Source organism: Gavialis gangeticus, unplaced genomic scaffold (assembly GCF_001723915.1).
Source record: "Gavialis gangeticus isolate Ggan-Ray unplaced genomic scaffold, GavGan_comp1, whole genome shotgun sequence".
Lineage (NCBI taxonomy): Eukaryota > Metazoa > Chordata > Crocodylia > Gavialidae > Gavialis > Gavialis gangeticus.
Genome location: NW_017729009.1, coordinates 14,340,425 through 14,350,243, shown reverse-complemented (window position 1 = coordinate 14,350,243; position 9,819 = coordinate 14,340,425). Strand labels below are relative to the sequence as shown.

The 9,819-nt window shown below is 43.6% G+C and overlaps 1 protein-coding gene across 1 annotated transcript in view; it reads left to right on the top strand.

The window, feature by feature from the left end:
• NTSR1 (neurotensin receptor 1) overlaps positions 1-9,819 on the top strand; it is a 90,773-nt gene that overhangs the window by 58,579 nt on the left and 22,375 nt on the right. The gene's annotated exons all lie outside the window — the stretch shown is intronic.

Sequence of the window (9,819 nt, the reverse complement as noted above, 5' to 3'; positions counted from 1 at the left end):
GGCTGATATCTTTTATTAGACCAACAAGATTTTTGCAAATAAATGTCTTTAATTGCAAGCGTTCGGGCACAAGCACCCTTCATCAGGCATCGGAGAAAAGATTGTAAAAGTTCTCCTGGGCAGAAATGAAAGTTCATATTTCCTAGGATTTCACAGAGGAGTCAATAGATGGAAAACTCCTCTGGGCAGGCAATTCATAGCTGGTATGGTGCCTCTCACCTCCTGCGAGGATCTGTGATGAACTTTCATTTCTACCCAGGAGAACTTTTACAATCTTTTCTCTGATGCCGGATGAAGGGTGTTTGTGCCCGAAAGCTTACAATTAAAGAATTATTTTTATGCAAAAATCTTGTCAGTTTAATAAAAGATACCATCTCTACGACAAGTCCTGATTGCCTTTTCCTCTAGACTAATACGGCTACAGCCTGGATACCTGATCTAGCAGAATGCACAGGTACTAACAATGCTGTCTCCGTTAGCAGGAGGAGAATAAATTACTTTTAATTTCCACTGGGAATTAGGCAAGGCAGAATGTGGGTAGACTATGAAATATCTGATATGTGGCTTAATTGGTTTGCTATCAGTTGTTTGAATTATTGGTAGCTTATTGTATGGTATTCAGATCTTCCAAGAAGCCACTACACCCAGCTGCTCCACTAAGAAACTCCTTGCCTCCCTTCCTCTCCAAGGACTGTTTCCTAAGCTCCTTTCTTAACATGCAAGAGAATTTCTCTGCTAAGGAATCCTTATCAGCAGAAAAATCAAAAAGTTTCACAGCTATTTTCTCTCTCTCACATCTCGAGATGTTTTTTATCTCAGAGCTGAAGACCTCCTGCAGGGAGGTTTGATGTGAGGAAATGCAGGCGCAGAAAATCAAAGCCTGTCCAGGTGAGTTCCTAGCAGGTCAGCGTCTGCCACGCAGTTCAGCATGCTCTTTCAATCAATACTTCTCACATTCACAGGGAAAAAAGGAAGACTATCTGCTCGCCGCTCGTCTCCAAACACTGCTGGAAAGGGCTCCTTCCTTTGGCTGTTCACATGTCTTGCCTCTATCTTATTTTCAGCCAGTTTACTTGGCAGACAGCTGTGCTCATCTGGAAGGCTTTGAGCTCTCAAAATGAAGTGTTTGCATCTGCCCTGTGACTGCCCTCTTTCATCGTATGGGGTAGGACAAAATTATTTCTCAAGCTGCACTTGACCTTTGCCGTTTGATCGGCTTGTAACCTCTTTGTGCCTGCCATGTTAAAGTGATCATAACTTGTGGCTATTCATCTGTCTCAGGCCCTTTTTCCAGCTTGCTATTTTCAACACCCCAAACATATGACTTCCCCTTGAGACAACTTGCTTCTATAATCGTGGCTCCTGGCAGAGCTGGTCTGTGCTGTGGGAGTTTGCAATGTGAAATGATGTGTCGTGTCGTACACCATGACCCCGATGTGTGCTGTGTAAGAAGAGAAATATTTTTTTATGGGAGATGTGTTCACAGAAATTCAATCTGGACCAAATGGCATCTTCTAATGGAAAGCTGTTTCCACTAAAATACTCCAATTAACAGTAGTTCTTGGCTTTTCTCACTGGTGTGCCTAGCCTGTCCAGATCCAGAAGACCCCACATGGTTTCAACTGCAACTAAACAGTACCCCTAGATGAACAAAATCTGCACAGAGTCGAAGCTCTGTTCTGAAGACTTTATTTAAAAATGCAGCTGGTTTTACGTGGTGTGCTACCTTCGGGTGCCTTTTCTTGTTTTGTTCTGCTTTGTTTGTTTTAGGAAGTTATAAAAAAATTTTAAAAAGGACCGGTGGGATGGCTCCAGATCTATCTAAAGCTTATAAAGAGATTTTGGAATTATTCCTTTACAGACAACTCAAGTGATTTGGTTGTTGCGGGCTTATCCAACTTCCAGAAGTAGAAGCTGCCTTATCTCAGTTAGATCATGATCTGTTTTTCCCCAGCCACCTCAATTTCCTGCAACACAATGAGTTCCTATTCCGGGAGCTGATAGCTGATCTTCTACATGCTTTGCTAATACTTTACAAATAGCAACAGGTGCTAAGTATCACGACAGCAAAGAAAAGGGACGGTGGGAGGTGAAAGGCAGTCCCTTCTGGTTGTCGATTCCTCTCGCTTGGAAGATTGGCCATCTCCATTGACCCATCCACTTGATGCATCTGTGGGAAAAGGTGCCTTGTATTTGAGGGACAGCCTTCCATCTTCAGCTCCCTCTGTGCAAAAATGAAGTTTATTTCCTACCCACGGGGACTTTTTACCATCTTGTACCATCTAGACTTTTCCCAGAGCCTGACGGAGGGACTTTGATCCTGAAAGCTTGCAGAAAAGGACCATTTTCTTGCCATTTTCCAGTTGGTTTAATAAAAGGTATCATTTTGGAACCAAGAGTTCTAGTTTTTTGTATGTATTTGAGACTGTCATTTAAGAAGTTTTGTTGCAGCAGGTTATTATAGAGGAAAAGCCATAGGAGTGAAAAATATGAGCGCTCCACAGTTTATCTGAAGATGTGATTTCTCGCAGGTAGATTCTGATCATGTATGAAAGAACTTAAGATAGTGAATGGCAAAATAAAAGTCCAGCTCATCATCCCTGGGTGTCATTACCCTTTGCCTTGACAGGGTAACTGAGTCAATTATCTTTCCTCCCTTCTGACATCTCTCCTGTTTTTGACTAATGCTCAGTAAGGTTTCTTTTTTATTAGCAAGTGCCAGTGTCTGAACATTACTCTTTTATTCTTCCTTACACCGAGCCTTTCTATTTCTTTGGCGCACAGACTTCAGGAAGGGAATTCGTGCGTGGTGAGATGAGTGAGATCAATGGCCAGCTATTGTGATGGATAAACTTTCTGTTTAAGAGTTGGTCCCAGCAGTGAGATACAGCATTGCTTGGTTCGTTCTCAGCTTAGGGCCGACACCCATCACAAATTATTTTCCTTCTGATCGCTAGACACTAGGTAGACACACTACAGGACTCTAGAAAAAGCAAATTTAGATTCTCACTTACTGAGCTGGCTTTTAACTTACAGTTAGGCACATAAAACTCCCTGCTTTTGCTCTGCGTCTCAGTACAAAATGAGTTGGAGTGATGCCGGCTCTTATGCTCACTCCCCTTTGAAATCCTAAAAGCTGAGCTCCTAGTTTATGGTAAGATAAGAAAGGGGCGCTGCTCGATGCAGAAAATTAATCCTCCTGTAGTAGCCCTACTTTTGCAGTGTGTTGCTCAGAAGCAAACCAGGGGCAAGAAGGAGTTATAATAAGCCTTTTCAAGACTTCTAATTTACAGAATCCATTTAAGCCTTCCCCAGAGCCACTAAGTTAAGCAGTGTTTCTGTCTTACCTATCACTCTCGCAAATGAACTGGAGCCTGTTATTTCAGTGGTAACCCTGGGAAACTGCATCCGCAGAAGGGTACAGGGGAAGTCTAGGCACAAGCAAAATGCTTCAGCATAAAGCTAAGCAGGGCCAGAGGTGTTCCTGCTGTGAATACAGAAGATCAAGAAACCAAAGCACAATATTAGGGGGAGAAGGAGGAAGGGGAAAAAAAACAACTACTCCACAACAGACGTGGGGCTCTTGTTTAATCACTCTGGGATTTTTCTATCCCCTTGTAAGCATCACTGCACTTGTATAGACTCCACAGAGCCTGGTTGTATTAAAAGTAAGAAAATTCCCATCATGCTGATCTGTTCAGGCTCCTTTTGTTCAGCTAAATTCCTGAAAAGCCTGACTCTATTGAGCTGATGGTGCTGGGCTGATTCATATTTTTACCCTGAAATTTGGTTTAGTTTTTATATACTTGGGGGCCTGGGTTATTTCTTATAGATGCTCCAGCCCTGTGTTCATCCCATCCTCAGGCTCTTACAAACCAGAGTGAAGGTGTTATATGGGTTTGCATTAGAATCCAACAGAACAGTAGGGGTCTGTAAAGAAAATCGGGGTAAAAGTTGTCCCCAAAGTGAGGTGGCAAGGATAGACCCAACGAGTCGTTCTGTATGTGAGCTGTGCTGAGCATGGTGCTAATGCATCAGGTATCCACCACTATGTGCCTCTTTACACATCACTGTAGTTAAGAGGCTGCCTTTTTTTTGTGAGCAGACTAACCACAGCAGGCATGTGTCCTCCTCCTGAGAATTACTCATGCAATCTCCTGCACCATTTTCTAAAGAGGTCCCCCCCACCAAATTTAGAGGAGGAACGATGCAATGACCTCAGTCCCTCACAGGGCTAAAAATGGCTCAGGTGTAAATCCAGAATAAATTAATTTAAATGGGTTTTTTTCTGAATGGAACTCAATGATGCTGCTGAGAGCAGGATTTGATCCCATGAGGAGAGGGAAGAAATGCTGCTAAATTAGGCCAGGAAGAGCTGAAATCTGTATAATTGGAAGACAGGGGTGGAGGCAGGAGAGGTAGATTAGGAGGGAAAGCAGTTGTAATCATCTGATGAAAAAGGCACCTGGATGCGCTGAGAAAATTATTTTAAGTGGATAAAAACGTTTTGACGTCGACATTTTTTTTTTACCTTCGTTTAACCAGGGTAGCGACAAAGCACAGGGCACATCAGTCTCCTGAATTCGACGCGTCATTTATAGTTAATGGGCAACGTGCCCGTTTTGGCAGTCAGATTTCCACCTGTGTCCCTATATGCACGATCACAATTACATTTTCTCCTTCTGCAATCCCGTACTGTCAAGGATATAATTATAGCCGCTATGGGTCTGAAGGTGGCTGACGAGGCCGATCTGGGATCGACAGACTTTGTTGCAACTTGTCTCCATGTGGGGCGGTGGGTCTGGATTCTCGATTCGGTCCACAACGTGCTGTTTCTGCCGCTCCCGTGCCATGCTGTTATAGGTCACTGCCGCCCCTCCTCTCGCTAGGCATGGTCACAGATATTAAGGTCTAGATGTGTGAAAGTCTGACATTCCTGGCATGGGAGAAACTGCGCACCAAAGAAGGCTGGAGGGTTGTCTCACAGGGGAGAGAAAGCCTTGTGTCTGCTCCAACTTGTGCCAGGAACCAGTTCAGACGCCAGCTGGTCCCAGTCTCAGAGGAGGCGTAGAGCTAAATCTAGTCTGTCTCCTCAGAGGTGTCTGTCTCGGTACTCATGATGGGCCTTCCTGCTTCCTAGTCTGTAACAAATGTTATCCCCTGGGAGGTACAGAAGTACTATCTCCATTTTACAGATGGGGAGCTGAGGCAGCAGGAGTCTGAGACTCAGCTCCACAGAGTCTCCATAGTATCATAGAAAATGAGGTGGGAAGGGACCTCAGGAGGTCACATCTAGTCCAAGCCCCTGCTCAAAGCAGGACCAGCCCCAACTACATCATCCAACCAAGGCTTAATTGAGCAAGGTCTTGAAAACCTCCAAGGATGGAGAGTCCACCACCTCTCCGGGTAACCTGCTCCAGTGTTTTGCTACGTTCCCAGTGAGAGAGTTTTCCCTAATATCTAACCTTAACTTCCCTTCCCTTGAAGGACCCCAACTCCCACATAAGTGCCTCACTCCAGTAAGACCTCAATATTTAAGTACACTTTTGGATCTGGGCCTGAGGAACAGCCCAACATACTCTTCCAACACATTGGAGATGTTCAAGAAGAGGTTGCACAAGCATTGGTTGGGGATGATCTAGGCAGAGCTGCACCTGTGTTCTCCTGTGGGTATGTCCTATGCTTCTGGGCTTTGCTGGTTGCTGCATGGCCAAGTAAATAGCTGGAAAAATTGTTCTTTTCAAGTTTTCAGGCACAAATGCCCTTCTTCAGGTTGTTTTAAGCCATCCTCAGAGGCACTGGCCACAGCCAAGGCTGGGATTTTTGACTGGTGTATGCCAGTGCTCCTGCTGGGACTTACACCTGGAGGGCCCTGGCTAGAGAGTCCTGCCTCTCTGCTCTGCCCATATTTAGGGTCAAGATGGACTTTTACCCTGTGGTCAGGCTGCTTTGGGCTGTGGTAGGTTTTGCCTTCTTATGTAGTAAGGGGCATAACCTTCTTCCTGGGATCTTTTAAGCATATTTTTAACAAGTTTGCAGCAGCAGCACATTGGCTGCCTTAGTCCCCCTGCTTTACCTATGTCAGATTAGGGTGTTATGTCTTGTGTTGCATCAAGGTAGTTTTGCTAAGAGATTAGACACTGGATTTGTATGGGATGGTTTGGATAGGGATGAGTCTACCTCAGGCACGATGTGACCCTTGGAGGTCCCTTCCAGCCCTGCTTCTCTATGCTTCTGTGACCTGTGGCATAGGCAGTGCAGTTAGCACCAGGTAGGGAGCAGAAAGCAGAGAGACAGATCAGGCAGCATAAAGGGATTGACATGGCACTCAGGGAGGGGATCTAGCTTACCTTGTCTGCCAGAAAAAAGGTTGGCTCTCGCTGATTTACAAGGTCCCTGTGTGATTCGGCTGGGTAAGGCCAATTCACAACTGGGGCTACAGTTTTGGATGGAAGTTGATGATATCTGTAGTGCAGACGAGACACTAAAGCATGCCCCTTTTATTCTTTGCAGTGGTTGCCCATCAGGAAAGGAGGAGGAGTGTGTCCAGTGGGTACAGAAATAGGAATAGGAGTTAGGAATTCGGGGGTCTTAGCTCTGCCATTAGGCGACTCTGTGAGTTTGGGCAAGTCATATTAGCTGCATCACAATTTATTACCATTTCTGAGGTGTATTGTAAGGCTTGAAAAGTAGATCAGTGGGTGTCAGACAGTGGAAGTGTATCAGTTTGCACCAAGGAGAGTCTGCGCCTTCAGGGTGACAGACCATGATGAGATTTGGGGGGGAATCTAAAAGGTAAAGCATTTTTCATAAAAGAAAACTCTTTCATCTGAGAGACACAGGAATTATTTGTAGAAAATGTCCATGTGCGCAGAGGGAGAACCATGAGCAGACAGGGCTAATGGGGTATATCTAGGAACTTCCTCCAGAAATTGTTCATAGAGGAATTCTATCATTATTGCTGGCATAAGCTGAAAAATACATCCTCATGCTATGTGTGGCTAGAGATGGGATCCAGCTGAGTGTTTTGTTACAGTACATTAGACCCAGGAGCAAATGTTCGGTGTTGTTTAGAGGCTTGTGATCTAACAAAATAAAACTGGAGAACAACCATTATTTCTTCACCAAAAGTGAGCTTACAACTTTCTTACATTTGTGAACCAAAAAACGTCAGTGCTTGTTATAGCATTGTATGTGACACTTAAATGGGCTGCTTTTCAATAATGTTATTACCAATATCATCAATATAACTTGGGCATATTGATAGAGCAGTGATGGTGTCCTGCCTGACTCCAGAAGCATGAACATGAGCCATACTTCAGACCTGTGCCAAAGGCTGCCTCCAGCTGACCTAGCTGTAAATGGGTACCTGGTCTTTCAGGTTGGGGAGTTAAAGATAACCAAATACTAGCCACATCACTTCATTCTGCCATTAAGATCAGGCCTAACTATTGTGTAAAAGCCATTGTGGTCCGTATTTCTACCCATTTATCCACTCTTGGCTTCTTTTGCATCCTTTGCCAGATTGAGGAAGGGAAGGAGTGCTGCATCCGAATTAGATCATGACATATAACAGGTGAAAATAGCATCACATTAAACCATTTTATAATAATTAATCCTCCAGTGGCTTCATTTTGATGGATCTTTTTTAAGAACATTCAGATATGGTAGAGGCCTGACCATTTGGAGAAATGAATTTAGAATGACCTTTGTTACAGAATTGGCTTTCACAGGAGCAAAACTCCCACTCATTTTTGCTCTCAGTAAAACTGTTTTAATGGTTTCAGTGGCATGGTTTAAATATTATAAATGTTTTGAAATTTTAAAACTGCATTCATTCTCTGAGGCTGATCATCTGTGGGATTTCACACAGGACTGATTCCATCCAGGAGTTTTGCAGATATTATACTCACTACTCAGGCACTGCTATTATGGTTTATGATGTTCACAGAACCACTTGGTTAAACAATTTCCTTTCAGTCACTGTAGCTCTTCTATTATTATAGATTTGGCTGAATTAAAATGGACAGGTAGAAAAATTGAGCTTTTTGAACAAAAGACCCAAGAGTGACAGACATTAAACTAGGTAGTTCTCTTAGGCTGACTCCAGGCAGTCAAAAACCCTGAGGCTGAATCAATTCAATCTTCACAGGTTTGTCTAAACTGCATAGGCTGAACTGATAAGTCAGTGAACAGACATTCACTTTTGATTCAGGAAATGCAGCCACTTGCCTGAGGTGGCCCAGGCCAGAAACCGGGGTGGGGAGGGGGGCACTACAGCATGCCTCCCTGCTGCACTGGAGCAGACAGCTTGGGCCAAAGCTAGCCGGCCCACCCTTTGAGGGGGAATTGTGAGGGAGGTGCAAAGCATCCTGGGATGCTGCAGGATTGTGAGTTAACTTGAATCTGGAGGGGATGTAGAACAGAAATTCAATAAACTGATTTAACCTAAATCAGTTAAGTCTGATACTACATCCATCCAGGTTTATCTTAAACTGGTGTCAGCCATTTGGAAGTGGTTTACGTGCACAGAACTTCTGTTGAGTTACAGATTTGAACCGGTTTCCGATTGCTTATACTGGTTTATGTGTAACTTCTGTTCCTAGTCATGCAGTTTGGCAGCTGATGTAGAGTTAACTATAAATTCTCACTACCTTCAACTATGACTTCTCCAGTCCCTACAAATGTGCAAGAAGATAAAGAATACAAAGACTCTGTGAAGAGATGAAGAATGGAGCTGCAAACAGAAGGCACCAGGCAAACCTGTTGAAATCAGTGGAAAGATCACTGTTGACTTTGATGAACTTTGAATCAGGCCCATAATAGGCGTGGTGGGTAATATGCAGCAAACTTTCCTGTTGACAGCTACAGAAGAAGGACAAAGCTTTGCTAGTCTGCCTTGTAGCGACGCATATCTTTGAGCTGAAAGTTTCCACTTTCTAGTGATTGCTTCTGTCAGTCTGTTCAATGCTGATGAGCCAGGGTGGAAGAAGATGGTATTGGAGACTGTCATCCCATTACTAGAGCCTTGCCACATACCAAAATTGCATGCCAAAGATGTAGATGCCTCAAATTTTCATGAGATGGTTATTATTTAAATTCGCTTCCCAATGAGTTTGTGCATTGAGGCTGTGTTGTCTACAAAGACTTCCTGTTTATATTTGATGCTAACTGTGCCTTCTACTTGATTCAATCACTGGTTAATTTGATTCTCCATTTGATTTTATCAAAACCTCAGTAACCAAATAACTTGTATTAAAACAATACAACTTCCACTTGCTAGTCCGATCAATTTTAATCCTTTAGGGCACAAGGTTTATTGGGTAATCTGATCACTGGCTAACAAAGAGCTGTCATTAAATTTGCAAGGAAAGGCTGCTATTCAGAATGAGATTGGAGAAAAAAACCCCAATGGAAGCCTAGAAAAAAAAAAAAGCTGCTATTCAGAAATCATTGATAAAGAACTACCATGTATGATGAAAGCATTCTGCTTGGTCATGGGAAGAAAAAAGATCAATGGCTTATTTAAATCAAAACATTTCTAGCAATGAGCTGCATTGACATAAATAAAGGCCCCATTGTTGGAGAAAGATTGATTGAGCCTCTTGCATCCAATTTTCAGCTTTCTGACTGAATTTATCTAGCTGTTGTTTAAGTTCCCCTCTGTGCAGTAAGCCTTGTTTTCTAAAAGCTGAACAGGTTGCCTAAGTAGATGGAAAAGTTCTCCATCCCATGCTGGTTATCCAATATCATGTCCAGAGGAGGCCGCTCGCAGGATCAGGGGGCAGCAGGGCAGGCCCTACGAGAAGAGGCTATAGG